This window comes from Pleurodeles waltl, chromosome 8, assembly GCF_031143425.1.
Source record: "Pleurodeles waltl isolate 20211129_DDA chromosome 8, aPleWal1.hap1.20221129, whole genome shotgun sequence".
NCBI classification, from domain to species: domain Eukaryota; kingdom Metazoa; phylum Chordata; class Amphibia; order Caudata; family Salamandridae; genus Pleurodeles; species Pleurodeles waltl.
In genome coordinates, this window is record NC_090447.1 from 788,113,629 (window position 1) to 788,131,840 (window position 18,212).

Here is an 18,212-nt window from a genome sequence, read left to right on the forward strand (position 1 = left end):
AAACATAAACTCCTTGTAGGGGCAAGTATGTTGAATATGTTCAAAAATGTTTACAAGACATTATTTATACTATTAAAGGGTTCATGAATAGAACATTAATTACCAATTTGAATAAATGTAATACACATTTTTCAATTAATTACAACAGTTTTCTAAATTTTTAATAATGAAAACATATAGGGGCTTATTATGACTTTGAAAGGACAGAAAAGTCCGTCCGCCGAAGTCCCGACAGGTAGGTTACCGCCAATGTGGCAGCCTTCCTGCTGGGCCCATTTTGAGGAAACTATGTTTTTGCCCACTGACCCAGCGGGAAACGGCCTACAGCATTGTCTCTGGCTCATAATAGACCCAGTGGCAATGCTGTAGTGTGTAGGGTGCAGAAGCACCCATTGCAATGTTCACTTCTGCAAAGGGGGGCCCCTGCCAAGCGCATGGGCAGTGCAGGGGCCCCCCTGTGGCACGCTGCACCCCATCTCCACCAGCCTTTTCATGGTGGGGTTACTGCCATGAAACCGATGGCAGAGAAGGGGTTCGTAATCCCCAGGGTGGTGCTGCTTGCAGCACTGCTCTGGTGGATTAGGACCACTAGCACCTCCAGACCCTTGTGTTGATGAAAAGTGTGCGGTGCTGGTGGTCCAACCACGGCGCTACTGCCAAGGTCATAATGTGGCGATCAGACCACCACTGCGGTGTGTGGTCATTGGACCTCTAGGGTCGTAATGAGGCCCTTAGGTTTTTTTTTTTTTTTTTTAAATACCAATTAAAATAAGAAAACATTTAATTACTGACTTTCTCTAGAAGTATTAGTTAAAATGTAACTGTTAAGTATATTATTATGTAATTGTACCTATTTGGTGGGAGTGTTAGTTCTAGTGTCATTTCCTCTTTCATTGATGTTTATTAGAGTGTGTTCCAGCATCACGGATTGGCCGAGTATGGCGTTTGACTTACTCCAAGGTCTTATTAGTCATTAGTACTTTTGTACTACGTTTTACTCATTTGTGTGTGTGTTTTAGTATTTGCTCTATACCCCTCCTTAAATTTCCCTAACCCCTCGAAATTTATAGTAAAGAATTCCCGCTTCTCAACCATTCCTCCTTGTCTCTCTCATATTTACGACACCAACGGAGACCTTTGTGTGGTGATCCAAATGTCCTACTGAATACGACCCAAGAACTCATACTGGTCTGACATACCTCTCCCCTTGATTGCATGTTTTCTACATCATAAACTTACCAGGAATATACTGAACCTGCATGGAAGAAGAATGATCCCTAACTACTGGAAAGAAACACAACATACATATCCCCGCACACTATTGCTTCAGCACTAATGCAAACCAGATGGCTGATGAAACCATGGAATGTGAGGTTCCAGAAGAAGTTGAAAGATTTTTGAAACCCTTAAATCAATCTTAATGGAAATAGCAATGAACAATGTGACACATTCCTTGAATTCTCACGGAAGAATCTGACACATCCAACTGTAAGAGCAACAGATGCTCAGACAAAGAAAGCCAACACAAAGTAGGAGATTTTCTGACTAATGATAGTGACTGCTCTGGATCACTGCCGTAAGACAGCTCTTCTTAAATGGTGGCTGTACCCCCTTTTTTCTGACCAGACATATCTAACGTACATGTACAAATCACATATTGAAAGATAAAGTGAAACACTTGATAAATATTGTCATTAATAATAATAATAACAATAATAATAATAATAATAATGATAATAATAATAATAATTTTGTTATTATATGAGATTTGCAGGAGAGCTTAGGAATGTCATGTATACTGTATGTGAAGATTAAGATTGTTATTGGTTAGCAGAATATTAAATATGTACTATATATTGCTTCTCTGTAAGAATCTTCTGTATCACTATAGCAATGTTGAATTCTGAATGTGGGATTGTGCACAAACGGCTGAGTAGTAGGAGATTACTGTGCTCCCCTTCTTGTTTCTTCCTGACTCCTTCTCAGCACCTCTACCCTCATTGTCTTTACTGCCTCTATTTGGTTATGTTCTAGTAATAAGAGGTGTTCATGTCACTGATGCATTTCACTTGTATTATCCAATAGGTTTACAATTATGTCTGCAGGCCAAAGGAAATCTGCCTTGTGAAGCTGAAGGTCGTTTCTAGTGTTGCATCCCTAATTACACAGCATCATCTCATCCCATTTCTCCTTGTATGATTATTGTCAGCTGACCTTCTGACTGCTAGCCTGATATATTGAACACTTTTAAACACACCTTATTATTTGCCCCAATTATCCAGTTCAGCCTGATGACTAACCCATGCTGAGTCACATTCAAGACCTTCAGGAATTCCAGATTTTCACCCAATAATGTTCAAACTCTGTGTTGTTCTACAGCTATGATCTCATAAGTTCATTTCTACATTATCTTACGTATGCCCGCCATAACACAGTTACAAACAATGACACTTGGCCATAGATACAATGTACCACCCACCATCAGGTCAATAGTGATCTCATTGTTGAGTTATAATGGTATGACCTACTTTACTTTATGAAACATGAGAAAATACTGTATTACTTGAATGCAAAGAAATTTGAGGCATACCTTTGAGAGGCTAAATGAATGAACCTGAATTAGATTAATGGGATAGAGTGATCAGTAGTCCCCTTATAATATAGACCATAACCAAGACCAATAGTGCTATCAGTATCTAGTCCCTGACCCTAGACTTGCTTGGATCAGTCCTCTGATGGGTCTTTTGCTCCTCTCTATTACTCTTACACATGTTCTTCCATTCACTCCTTTCCTCTCACACTTTGTCCTTGTGTCTCTCTCATTCTTTGTGCCTTTGAGAAAGTAATCCGTTTGGCCCAGAACACCCCCTAACTTTTTGACTGATACTGGTGGTTACTGACTCTGACCGTGCCCTGGGCACTGCTAACCAGTCCCAACGCCAGTGCCCTGTTTAAAATGGTATGTGCAAATTAGGCACAATTATAATTGGCCCTGGCAGCCTACCTATAAGTCCCTAGAATATGACAGGGTATGCAGGTTTAGGGACCCCAGTGTAGTTAGGGCACCCATGGGTGCACTGCTGTGATCTCTGGTGTCACTGAAAAAGCAGACCTGCGTTGCTGACTGCTTTTAAATGAAAGTTATTCCCAAATTCGACTTTGGAAATAAAAGTACTTCCAAAGTCTCAAACTACCTATTTTTACATATGTCACCCCTAAGACATGGGGGCATTATAAATATAAGGAGGGACTTTTAAAAATATGTTTTATAAGCCCTAGTGAGGGAAAAACAGCCATATCTGTTTTTTCCTATTGTAGTGCTTTGCTCTGTAGACTAACAGTGGGAGGTTTTATTTAATATTAATAAAGCATCATTTCCGCTAGAGAAAAGCTACCTATTTGATGTTTGATATCAAAATAAAAGTTAGAATAAATCAATCAACTTGATAATGTTGGATTTATTCTAAGTAACACAGGCAAAGAGTTTTAGAACTATTTCTGAAAGTTACCAAAATCAGCCTTGTAGTGCCTTTTCCTGACTGGTCAGCCTCTGGCAGCCTGAATCAGGCTACGTTAATGAGGTGTGAAGTGGCCTGGATTGAAACAAATGAAGCATATGGTGGGAGGAGAACTGATGCAGAAGATGGCAGAGCAGGAAGGGCCATAGAGTGGCCAAATTGGTTTTGAAAGGAGGGAAAGTAACATTAGACAAAAGCTAGACCTCCTCATTTCCTGCACCCCTAGCCAGATGGGAGCCCCAATAAATACATTAGGAGAGGAGCTGTAAGGGGTGTGTTATAGAAACTTAGCCACACCAGTGGCTGGGCTCAGTCAGATGTAACCTACAAGGAGAGAATTTCTTCATGTTGGATTGTTTTGAAAAATGTTGCTTTCTGGGATAGATTTTTGCCACACTGCGTAGGAAGTGGTACCCTAGAGGGTGGCACCCTGCACCCTATTGGTCAGGGGAGCCCCCAACTTGCCAACCCGGGAGCAAGGGTAAATATGGCAGAGCTGCCAAGCAATTCAGATCCCTGGTAGAAGAGAATACTGGAGAAGAAGGACTACCCTGCTGAACCGCTGGTCTGCACCTGAAGGACTGCACCCACAGTCACTGCATCAGCTGCAAAACTCTGGACTTCACCACAAGAAGGACTTTGCCTTGCTGCTGAAACTCCAGGAGTAGATGCCCAGATGTAAGCTACAGATACAAAGGAGTTGACTAGAGTCCTCAACATCAAGTCCTACAAGAAGAGCCCAGCTGACCAGTGTCCAGTGGCCATTTGAATATTCTTACCAGGTGCATTCTGGGAACTGTAGTCCCAACTTCCAAGGAGCAACTCAGAGCTTCTGGATCCTTTGATCAAGGTTGTGGACACTTCAAGGACCCAAAATGGCCTTCTAGAAGAAAATCCAAAAGTTTGGAGAAGTTTGAAGCAACTTTGTGAAAAAGCTCCATAAGGTGACCGACCGGTCGATGTGAGTCAAGCCGGCATGGCGAGGTGCGATCCGGCTTGAATTTTAGGTTCATCTCATTGAAGCACTGGAGCTTTTCCCCATCGACAAGACTTACAGGAGTTGAGCGGGATCCCGCGCTGATCCAAGCCGACAACATTGCATTGCAAGCCAGCCTGAAAAGGAGCCTCGACTGACGACAAGAGAAAAAGGTCCAAAAAGAGACTAAGGGGGTCATTCTGACCCTGGCGGTAAATACCGCCAGGGCCGGGGTCGGCGGTAGCACCGCCAACAGGCTGGCGGTGCTCCGCCGGGCATTCTGACCGCGGCGGTACCACCATCCTGTTCCTGGCGGGTCGCCCGCCAGGAACAGGATGGCGGTATGGGGTGTCGTGGGGCCCCTGGGGGCCCCTGCAGTGCCCATGCCAATGGCATGGGCACTGCAGGGGCCCCCGTAAGAGGGCCCCACAAAGAATTTCAGTGTCTGCTTTGCAGACACTGAAATTCGCGACGGGTGCAACTGCACCCGTCACACCTTCCCACTCCGCCGGCTCCATTCGGAGCCGGCTTCCTCGTGGGAAGGGAGTTTCCCACTGGGCTGGCGGGCGGACTTTTGGCGGTCGCCCGCCAGCCCAGTGGGAAACCCAGAATGACCGCCGAACGGTCTTCTGGCGGTTCCTGCTTGGCGGGCGGCTCCCGCCGCCCGCCAAGCTTAGAATCAGGCCCTAAGTCAAAAGGTAACATTTTGACTAAGGCCTAGTACTCAGTGTAACTAACCAGAGCTCAATCGTGGTCAGCCTCCAAATTTGACTTTGCCCCTGCCAAGTGTGACTAGACACATTTTAACATTTAGGTGGTCATTCCATCCTTGGCGGTAAAAGCCGCTTACCGCTGTCAGAAGACCGCCAACATACCGCCGCGGTAAACCGCCACGGTCATTCTGACCCACAACAGGCAAACCGTCAAAATACAGACATCCACAAAAGTCTGCAACACCAAAGGGCAGCGAGAAACTGGCGATGACCAAACCTCCACCGTCACGCCAACAGAAATACGCCCACACTATCACGACACACGAATCCACGCGGCGGTCTTTCAACTGCGGTATACCATTGGCGGTACACACCAGCGCGCTCAAAATACACACACACTTACAAAACACAGCCACATTGGACAATTACAAATACACACACCTGATACACATACACACACCACTCCCACACACCCAACACAATATAAAACACACACCCACATCACCCTCAAACCCCCACTCCTACAGAATCGGGACCACGCACTGAGAAAAAAGAGAACTGAGCACCCAGACGCGCATTTTACTTTCACCCAGCAATATTTCCACGCACTTCACACAACACACCAATACACATCACCACACAATCCACCCCACACATCACCCACACCACCCCATGGCACCACAAACACACCCCAGGTTCTCGGAGGATGAACTCAGGGTCATGGTGGAGGAAATTGTACGGGTAGAGCCACAGCTCTTCGGAACACAGGTGCAGCACACCACCATTGCCAGGAAGATGGAGCTATGGAGCAGAATAGTCGATAGGCTCAACGCTGTGGGACAGAACCCAAGAAATAGGGACGACATCAGGAAGCGGTGGAACGACCTACGGGGGAAGGTGCGTTCAATGGTATCCAGGCACAACATCGCGGTGCAGCGGACTGGCGGCGGACCCCCACCTCCTCCCCCAGAATTTACAACATGGGAGGAGCAGGTCTTGACAATCCTGCATCCTGAGGGCCTCGCAGGAGTATCTGGAGGAATGGACTCTGGTAAGTCTCATCTTCACTACTTCATCCCCCCCACCCCACCAGCATGCCAACTCATACCCCCACCCTCACCCTCAGCCCCATCACATCCTGCTCCGTGCAAATGTCTCCCCATCACAGCCCACCCATCCCAACCCCAAGCCCTGCATGCGACCACAAAGCATGGACACCCATCAACAAAGCATGCCCACTGCACATACCCATCCCCCCCCAAACCACCGTCACAAAAGCCCCCACATGGGAATGCCAGCACTGGGGTACATGGGCACCCTCCCATTACACGCTATGGCACACACAAATGCAATAACCATACTTTTATACCCCTGCAGGACCCGAATGCCACGTCACCGCGCAGGAGGGTCCACAAATGTCCACTCCACCCCCAGAAGAGGCCCAAAGTGAGGACAGCAACTCTGTCGACCTGGATCTAGATGACCAGCCCGGCCCATCGGGGACCTCTGGACAGTCGGTTCCCCTCAGACAGCCACAGCCCATAGCAGACCTTCCCCCCTCTGGGAACACCAGCACAGCACCCACCCAGCGGGCCCATACCTCTGTCCCCAGGACACGTCAATCAGCGGTGTGTCCACCACTACAGGGCACCCAGGTTAACCCACCACCCCAACAACAACAGGGACCTGGGGGCAGTGGTAGTGGGCACACGGTCCAGGGGACAGAGGCCCAGGGAAACAGGGGAACTGGGAGGGCTGCTGTGCGACAGTGGGGGGACAGGCCCGGGGAACCCACTCTCCACGAGGCCCTCTCCTCCATCATGGGAGCCTACCACCACTCCCAGGAGACGATGGCGACGGTCCTGGACAGGTTTCAGGAGATCCAGCTTCTGCAGTAGGAACAGTATTTGGGGTTCAGGGAGGAACTACGAAACATCAGTTCCGCCCTGGCCCCAATTGTAGGGGCTCTGAATCAGGTAGTCACCACATTGCGGAACACTGTGGCACCACAAAGGGCCCCTGACACTAGCATGGACCAAGAACTGCCTATCACCTCTGCCGGCGCTAGTGGACGGGAGGCCCCGCCACAGGACCAACAGGCCACCAGCACCCCACCCCCTGCAGAAGGAGAACCACCCCTCAAGCGGGCCCTGAGATCCAGGAAGAAGACTGAGTAAGATGCCAAGAACCCCGCCAGGAAAGGATACCTCCCTGATTGTCATCCCACTGTCCCACATTGACATCCTGTCCATCCTTATACTGCCCATGCTCCACTTTCCACAGGCATTTGGACAATGCACCTGTGATACTAATAGTCTGGACTCTGCCATGGACAATCCTCCACCATCACCCCTCACCGATTTGCAATCACCCACCAATACAGAGCACTGAAATAAACACAGTTATTTCACAAAACAATCAGGAGTCTGGCTGTGAGTTTGTACAAATGTATTAGACATTACCGTGCCAAAAATGCATATTTACATTGTGATGCCAACATACCACTGTCACACAGCTGTAGTCCATGGGGAAACAAAGCAGATGTCACGCAGTGGGGCCCACAACTCTGAAATTGGAAGGGAAAGTCACAACTCAGTTACCAGACACTGGTGGAAAAGGTCAGACAGTAGAGAGGTAGTAGGGGTTAAGTATATGTAATATGCCGGGTTGGAATCTTACCTGTGTGCCATTGAAAATACTGCTGTATTACTGCGTTCCTGTTGTCTATGTCGTCCTCTTCGTCTTCCTCGTCTTCACTCTCCACAGGCTCTACAGCTGCTACAACACCACCATCTGGACCATCCTCCTGCAGAAAAGGCACCTGGCGTCCCAAAGCCAGGTTGTGAAGCATACAGCAGGCCACGATGATCTGGCACACCTTCTTTGGTGAGTACAATAGGGATCCACCTGTCATATGGAGGCACCTGAACCTGGCCTTCAGGAGGCCGAAGGCCCGCTTGATCACCCTCCTAGTTCTCCCATGGGCCTCATTGTACCGTTCCTCTGCCCTTGTCCTGGGATTCCTCACTGGAGTCAGTAGCCATGACAGGTTGGGGTAACCCGAGTCACCAATTAGCCACACACGTTGCCTCTGGAGTTGACCCATCACGTAAGGGATGCTGCTATTCCGCATCATGCACTGAGCCAGGGAACTTAGCATTAACATGGGAGATGTACTGGTCTGCCAAACACAGCATCTGTACATTCATAGAATGATAACTCTTCCTGTTTCTGTACACTTGTTCACTCCTGCTGGAGGGTACTAAAGCCACATGGGCCCCATCAATGGCACCTATGATGTTGGGGATATGTCTTCAGAGCCATAGAAATCACCCTTCACTGTAAGCAAATCCCCCACCTCAGGGAAAACGATGTAGCTCCGCATGTGTTTCAGCAGGGCAGACAACACTCTGGACAACACCTTGGAAAAAATAGGCTGGGACATCCCTGATGATATGGCCACTGTTGTTTGAAATGGCCCACTTGCAAAGAAATGGAGTACTGACAGCACCTGCACTAGAAGGGGGATCCCTGTGGGTTGGCGGATTGGTGACATCAGGTCTGGCTCCAGCTGGGCACACAGTTCATGAATAGTGGCTCGGTCAAGCCTGTATGTCAGTATGACATGTCTTTCCTCCATTGTCGACAGGTCTACCAGCGGTCTGTACACGGGAGGATTCCTCCATCTCCTCACATGTCCCAGCGGACGGTGCCTTTGAAGGACAACAGCGAGCACAGAGTCAATCAACCCACAGGTATGTAACCACAGCTTGCACAAAACACGATTCCCAATGCATTGAACGGCTTGTATGAGTGTTGATGCAAGGCCTAGGTATGTGTGATGCTGTAAAAAGTCAGCCATGTGGGCCCTTGAAATGGCGGCTGCCTGACCTGTGAAGTGCGACAATGGGATGTGAGGTAAATGCGCTGGCGTGGCACACCGTGGCGGTAGGCGGTCAAAGACCGCGGCGCTAAGCAGCATTGGTTAACATTGAACCATATGGGTCTCAGGAGCCAATGACGATGTGCGCCGGCGGTCGCGGTACGCACCGCCGCGGGCGTGACCGCCATTTTCTATCGGCTTAATCACTCGATACCTGATCTACGACAGGAGAGGACCTACACTGCAAGTGCTGCTGTGACCTCGGTCTGGAAGAGATAATGGCTCATGCGACTGGGGATAGGGCCCCTGCCTTCACTGCTCAGGAATTGGAGAAACTCGTGGATGGGGTCCTCCCCCAGTATGCGCTACTCTACGGTCCTCCAGACCAACAGGTAAGTACACTGGGGCCATGCTTAGTGGCCAATGCCTGTGTTGAGTGGGGTGGATGAAAGATGGTGGGGAGGGGAGCTATTGAGGCATGCATCAAACGACGGATGAGAGCATGTGCCACATGGCAAGGGTAGGGATGGGGGGCCACTCACATTGAGGGTCCAGAAGGTGATGACTCTTTTTCTCCCCCTGTACATTTCATATAGGTCAGCGCCCACCAGAAGATCGATATTTGGCGTGCCATCGCCAAGGACGTCCGGACCCTGGGGGTCCACCACAGACGGGGCACCCACTGCCGGAAAAGATGGGAGGACATCCGACGCTGGAGCAGGAAGACGGCGGAGGCTCAGCTGGGGATGGCCTCCCAACGTGGGAGGGGTGCCAGTTGGACTTTGACCCCCCTGATGTTCCGGATCCTGGTGGTGGCCTACCCCGATTTGGATGGCCACGTGAGGACATCACAGTAGACACAAGGGGGTGAGTACACTCTTATTCTGGTGACTTTGCGCGCAGAGGAGGTGTCTGGGTGGGGAAGGAGGGCTGTGGGTATCCCTAGGCCAGGACGATTTCTGTAGGCTAGGCCCCTCCGTAAGGCATGGCCCTGTGCCCCCGCCCCCCACCTCTGTAGGGTGCCAAGTACAGCTATTCATGGCCCTGTGTCATCTATGTGTGCAGATGTCGTCCATAGGCTTGTAGGCCATGTCCCACGGATTGAGTAGTGGACCCCAAGTGCGCGACGTAGTGCAGGGGGCTTCTGTGTCTGTCCTGTCCGCCAACGGTGTCGCCAATGCATGCACTCAACATGTCTTTATTTTCTCCCCCCCCCTTTTTTGTGGTTTTCCTGTTCATGTGTGCATTAGCATCATCAGGTGGAGGAGAAGTGGCATCGGAGCACGAGGGAGCTGCATCCCAGATGGCCATGGAGGGCCATGCAACGGATTCCGATTTCACCAGTGGGACGGAGGGCGAGGGGAGCTCCACAGCGGGGACTCGGGCAGACATAAGTGACACAGACTCGTCCTCTGAAGGGAGCTCCCTTGTGGTGGCAGCAACATCTGTGCCCCCCACAACAACAGGTACAGCCGCCACCCAGCGCACCAGCACCGCCCTCCCAGCAGCCCCTCAGCGTTTGCCCCGTGCCCGCTCACCCAGGAAGGTGGGCATCTCCTTCGCACCAGGCACCTCAGGCCCTGCCCCAGTCACCCCTGCTGCCCTCAGTGAGGAGATCATTGACCTCCTGAGGACGCTCACTGTTGGGCAGTCTACCATATTGAATGCCATCCAGGGTGTCGAAAGAGAGGTGCACCAGAGTAATGCATACCTGGAGGGCATTCATTCTGGTCAGGCTGCCCTTCAGCGATCGTTCAACACTCTGGCCTCAGCACTGATGGCAGCCATTGTCCCTGTCTCTAGCCTCCCCCCTCCAACTTCCTCCACCCAGACCCTATCACCTGTACCTCTGCCTATCCCAGACACACCATCAGACCAGCCTGCACACACCTCAACACCCAAGGGAAGCTCAGCTAGACATAAGCACCACACATCACACAGGCATTCACACAAGCAACATCCACATACAGACATACCAACACCCACTGCCTCCCCCTCCTCCTCGTCTCCCTCCTACCTCCCTGTCACGTCTCCACTCACACCTGCATGCACTACATCTTCAGCCACTACGTCCATCACCAGCACAGACACCAGAACCCCCCGCACATGTGCAGTCACCACCCCCACTGCCATTTACACGTCCCCTGTGTCCTCTCCCAGTGTGCCTGTGACCCCCTCTTCCAAGATACACAAACGCAGGCAGCCACCCACCCAACAGCCATCCACCTCACAACAGCCTCCAGCCCAAGCACCTGCACCCAAAGACACCAGACTTCAAACTCCTACAACCACAACCTCTTCCTCCACTCCCATACCCACTACACCTACCCCTCCCATTGCTCCTAAAAAGCTTTTCCTGTCCAAACTTAACCTCTTTCCACCAACTCCCCCACCCCGTCCATGTCATAGGACTCCAGTCAGCACCTCAGCCACCACAAAACCGGGCCCTGTCATGACAGTCTGCCATGGACTATGGAGTCCCCCACCCTCCAGGGCAGCCAGTTCAGTACGGAGCCAAGGCACGGGCAGCCCTCCCCCGGAGAAACAATCAAAGATAGGCAGTGGCCGGCGCGAGAGGGTGAAGACACCAGGCACAAAAACCCCTACCGTGGCTCCGGCAGGAGGTGTGGAGACAGCTGTCACACCGCCCAAGGTGGGGAAGGGCCACAGGCGATCAGGGAAGGTTGGGAAGGGCAGCACGCCCGACAAGACCGGCATCAGCCCAGCTGGCCAGGAGGGCCCCGCCAGCCCCATCCCAGGTGGGCAGGAGGCCACCAACATGCCCGGCACTGCAGCCCAAGAGGGCCCCGCCAGCCACAGGACAGATGGGCAGGAAGGCACCGCCAGCCACAGGACAGGTGGCAAATGAGCTCCACGCCATGGCCAGATCCGCTGAACTGGGCTCTTCATCTCAAGCACCGCTGAACTGGGCTCTTCATCTCAAGCACCGCTGAACTGGGCCCTTCATCTCAAGCACCGCTGAACTGGGCCCTTCATATCAAGCACCGCTGAACTGGGCCCTTCATCTCAAGCACCGCTGAAGTGGGCCCTTCATCTCAAGCACCGCTGAACTGGGCACCGCCGTCTCAAGCACCGCTGAACTGGGCACCGCCGTCTCAAGCACGGCTGAACTGGGCACCGCTGTCTCAAGCACCGCTGAACTGGGCCCTTCATCTCAAGCACCGCTGAACTGGGCACCGCCGTCTCAAGCACCGCTGAACTGGGCCCTTCATCTCAAGCACCGCTGAACTGGGCCCTTCATCTCAAGCACCGCTGAACTGGGCACTTCTTCTCAAGCACCGCTGAACTGGGCCCTTCATCTCAAACACCGCTGAACTGGGCACCGCCGTCTCAAGCACCGCTGAACTGGGCACCGCCGTCTCAAGCACCGCTGAACTGGGCCCTTCATCTCAAGCACCGCTGAACTGGGCACCGCCGTCTCAAGCACCGCTGAACTGGGCCCTTCATCTCAAGCACCACTGAACTGGGCCCTTCATCTCAAGCACCGCTGAACTGAGCACCGCCATCTCAAGCACCGCTGAACCATGAGCGCCAGGGGCTGGCCCGCATCTTAGTCGGGCAGGGCTGCACGAAGCAGTCTGGGCACCAGGCCCCACCCAGAACCAGTGGAGACTGTTATCCACTTGTGAGACTGTGGCTTTGCACTCGCCAGGATTGAACAGTGGGCAACCCACCCACTGTAGAGACTTGAGAGACTGTGGCTTTGCACTCCCCAGGATTGAACAGTGGGCAACCCACCCACTGTCCAGACTTGAGAGACTGTGGCTTTGCACTCCCCAGGATTGAACAGTGGCCATGGAGGCCCCTCGTGGATCTGGCGTCGTTGACTCATCTGGCTGAGGTGCCCCCCCTTCCCTTCCCCCTGAGGTGCCTGTAGTTTTGCTATCTGATGCCCCTGCAGTGTTCTCTCCATTGGAGTCAGGTATCTTGTGTGGGCTTTGCCCATGTGATTTGGGCCCAGTGGTCCACGGACAATACATGCTACAATGCTCGGACTTGTACATTTATGTATATAACAGTTTTTGATGTAGAATTATATTTTTAAGCCAGTAATACAATATATTCCTATGTTTAGAATCATTTCCTTTTGTGTTTGCATTCTTCCGGGGGGCTTGGGGGGTGTCACTCTGATGTGTTGATACGCATTGATGTGTGTGTTGTAGTGGGTGAGGGTGAGGGTGGGTGTGTCGCGTATGTGTGTACCCGTAATATTTTCTCCACCCCCCTCCCCTGTGTCGTAGGTGCAGTACTCACCGTTGTCTTCTGCGCCGGCGTTCGTGCTCCTGGTAGAGGAGTAGGAACACAATCGCTGGGTGTATGTGGAGTTCGGGTTCCATGCTGTCCTTATTCCTCGTGGGCTGTATGGAGGTGAGCGTTTTCCCTTCGAAATGGCTGTTTTCGCCGTGTTTTTATCGGCGGGGCTACCGCCCCGGAAAAGGTGGCGGATAGGTAGGTTGTGATACAGTGAGCGGTACATTGTCTCCCGCCTGTCTGTTGGCGGTGACCGCCGCGCTGTTTGTTTGTGCCGCCGTGGCGGGCGGTATGGTAATGTGCCGGTCTCTGTTGGCGGTTTCCGCCAGGGTCGGAATTCCATTTTTTTTCCCGCCAGCCTGTTTGCGGTTTGGCCGCTGGTTTAACAGCGACCGCCAGGGTTGGAATGACCCCCTTAATTTTTAAAAATTCATATCTCCGGTTCCCTACATTGGATTTTTGTTGTTTTGGTGTCCTCTTAAAGATAAAACTATTTTGTATATTTCTAAATTGGTTTTATATTTATATTGTGTGCTGTGTTTTACTTATTTACTGTTTGGTTGATATTAAATACTTTACACACCTGTCCCTTAAGTTAAGTTAAGTCTAACTGCTCATGGGCCAAACTATCAAGGGTTGAGCAAATTCATTGAGAGCTTGAGTGGACCTATTGTGGGATTGTGGCTTGTTATTAAGTGTAGGTACCTACCTGCCCTTACTGATAATCCACTTTCCAATAATGCCCTTTTTGTCTATTTTGTTCATTGTGTCATTCTCATTCTTTGTGCCCATTGTCTCTTTTATTCCTTGTGTCTCTCTCATTCTTTCTGCCATTTTCATCTTTCATTCCTTGTGTATTGCTCTGTTTTCAATCTTTTTCCTATGTCTTGCTTGTGCATCCCTTTGTTTCTTCTGTTTTACTTTTTTTCCTTTCTTTTGCCCATTTTTCAACTCATTCATGATTTTTGTTGCTTTCTACTTACCATTTTCTGCCTTATTGCCTTCTTTCTGCTGCCCCTCTCGCATTATTTCCCACCTCCCACGACCCTTCCTCCCTCTCCCCGCTCCTTACTTGTCCTTGCTGTGCTCCTGACAAGCCTTGCCCACCACCCCTTACTCTCCTCTCACCTCCCAAATCCTACTTAATGGCGTTCCAAAGGTAAGCCTGTCTGCAACCATTCGTGCCTGGACCATGCCAGTGTCACAAATCCTGGTCCAACTGCACCCAAGCAGTACTTTGCTGCCTCCCTCTTGACACTCAACCCAGGATGCCTGTCCCGCTGCTGCCACCACACCACACTGCATAACACAGAAGGAGCTTTCACTTGCACCCATTGCCACTTCACATACAAAAACACACTCACCACATCAACAATACCATCACTCACACAACCCACACAAAAAAAACACACCCGCCACCAAATATGCTAAACTAATATGCATGCTCCTCAACACCCACTCATTCAACAATCTCACCACAGAGCTATCTGGAACATCCTAAGTCTTGAGCAACAAGGCTCCGGACATCCTATTCCTCATTGAAACCTGGCTGGCACTCGACATTGTCACAGCCATCCGAAATGCTACAAACTTACCATGCAGAATTGGTAACATAAATTAGGAGGAGGAATCATTATCATCTACTAAGAGTACATCAACTGCACCACATCTGTGAGAACACCACCTTCTACATGAGTACCTACACTTTAAATTGAAAATCTCCCCAGGCTTCACTCTGAGTGGAACCTTTGTCTACCGCCCACCAGGACCCAGAGCTAGTTTGACCAAATACATCACAGACTTTGTCACCACTCTCACCATCAAAGTCAAAGCCTACATCCTACTTGAAGACTTGAATTTCCACCTAGAGATCTGGAATGACCCTAGCTCCACTCAACTCCTCTAAAGACTTGAACATCTAGGACTAACTCAACAAGTACCGCACCAACACATGCTGCAGGACACACCCTTGACTCAATCTTCATAACCTTCGAAGTCATCATAATCACTGCAACCATGATCCTCACCTGGACCGGCCACATGCTGTCTGTTTCCAAACCAAATTCCCTCTCCACACAAAGCTCACTGCCAACAGCCAGGCCTGACTTATGGAACCAAAATGATCCCAAAGCCTGCATACGAACCAGCCCAACACCACAGGCATGCAGAACTGCAATATCAAGCAACTCAACAACTGCCTCTACCCTCTGGCAACCTGCCAAAATAGCATCTAAAAGAGAACCATGAAGCAAGAACGTTGGTAAACCGATAAGCTATGAGTAACAAAATAATTCTGCAAGTAAGGAGAAGGTGGAGACCCCATTGAAAAGCAACAGAAAAACACACCTTCAAAGCTGCCCTGAGACACTACCATTAGCAGATCGGAGAAACCAAAAAGAATGTCCTGGGAGAACACATGGAAAACAGCACCAACAGAAACAAACAGATCTTCACAATCGTGAATTTGCTTCATCGCCTCCACCAGTAGCAGCATCCCCCCCCCCCTCGCAAGACTTATGTACCAACCTATTAGAATTCTTCAGCAGCAAAACTGAAACCATCTACAACAACTTTGACCGACTGTCAAATCCCACTAAACTTGCTGCCAGCCTTCCCAGCAAAGACCTCGGAAACATCCTGACAACTTGGAAACCTGTCACCACAGAAGAGACAACCAACATAATGAGATCTTTCCCCTCCAGGGCCAAAACAGACCCATGCCCCAACTATGTCTCCAACATGGGTGCCTCAGCAAACAAAATGTTTTCACCCACATTTTCAACTCCTCTATCACCATGGCAACATCTCCAGAGACCTCGAAACACACAGTAGTAAAAGCACTACTGAAGAAAACCTGAGCTGACCCTACCCTGCTATCTAACTGCCACTCGATATCCCTTTGGCCTTATGCAGTCAAGGTAATGGAGAAAATTATCAACAGGCAACTGACATACTACCTCAACAAGCATCAACTCCTGGACACTACACAATCAGGCTTCTGAGCCAACTACAGCGCTGAAAAAACCCTAATCACTGTGATCAACAATATCAGAATGATTGTCGAAAGAGGTGAAAGAGCGACCCTCATCCTGCTCGACTTCTATGCATCCGTCAACACAGTATCCCACTCTACCCTCATCAGAAGACTTCATTAAGTTGGTATCTAGGAACGTCCCCACAACTGGATCTGCTCCTTTTTTACAGAAAAACCCAAAGAGTCAGACTGCCACCATATAAGTCAGAAGCCAAGAACCTCATATGCAAAACCCCAAAGTGTCTTCTCTCATCCTGACTCTATTGAACATCTACATGAACCGCCTGGCACACCTCATCATATCACATTCTTTCATAGGCAGACAAAACACAACTGATACTCTACCCCTGCAACCAAAACTTGGCCTGATGCATGTCAGCTGTGATAATTTGGATGAGATCCGAATGCCTTAAGCTCAACATGGGCAAGACTGAACCAGTGATCTTTGGTAAGAAGACCTCAGGATGATACTCAACTTGGCGGCCAGCAAAACTCAGCCCCACATCAGTCACTACCGATCATGCCTGAAACTTAGGAATCATCATTGCTGACAAACTCTACATGTTAGCCCAGATAAATGTGGTGACATCCTCCTGCTTCCACAACATGAGAATGCAATCAAATATATTCAAGTGGCTCCTGGAAAACACCAGGAAACCAGTAATATTGGCCCTGATAACCAGTGGACTTGACTACGACAACACAACCTAGACGGGAAGCACCAAGCAATTCCTGAGCTGGCTCCAAACCATCTAGAACACAACAGCAAGCCTGATCCACAACCTAGCCAGACCCTTGTATCCCCTCACCTCGAAACACTGCAATGGCTTCCCATTCACAAGACCACTCAGTTTAAACTGCTCACACACACATACAAAGCATTACACAACATAGGCCCTGCATACCTCAATAGCCGCATGCATTACCACCACCTCACCAGACACCTCTGATCTGCAGGACTCTCACTAGCACAGGTACCCCACATACACAAGAACCAAAAAGTTGGGCATGCTTTCTATCACATTGCCTCCAAAGCCTGGAATGACCAGCCAAATCTCATCAGACTCCCCTCTTCACTTCTCAGTTTTGCAATAAGATGAAGACCTGGCTCTCTGAGTAACCTCTTTCACAGGGATACAGCTCTCCTATCTCCAAGTGCCTGAATACCCTCCTGGGTGATTAGTGCACTGTACAAATAGGCATAACATAACATAAAAACTGGTAGCTCCTAAAAACATTTACAATGGCAGTCCTTATTCAGAAATCCTTCCAACTTAAAATATTAAGAACATGGATTGACAACGAAGGCAGATTTGTATTTATCAACTTTACACCACTAGACACAAACTTAGAAGTGGGTTCAGTATATGTCCTAATGTATATAAAAGGTCTTTCTGTAACAGCTGTCTCAGGCTTTCATTAAATTTGTATTCACTCTTATGATCATAGAAGAGGTTAAGAAAATTCTCCTAGATTCTTTTGTAGATAAAATAGGCCCAATCGACAAATGTAAAAACAATGAGAGGGCTTTATTATGACATTTTATGTTAGACAATAGACTCTTGGATGTTTGGCTTCTTCTTCTCTCTAGGGACAGTTACTTCACAATTATTTTCAAGGTACATGGCCCAACATCAGGCTAAGACTACTTTGTCACATAAGCCGTGTTATTACCACTTATTTCCCACTGTAATATACTCAACGAAGATCCCTCAGACTGCTAGAGGAGCCGTTCTTAACCTTTTGGCTTCTGTGGGCCACCCATAAATCATTGCTGAAATCTGGTTACCCCTAATGAGTCATTATTTGAAGCCAG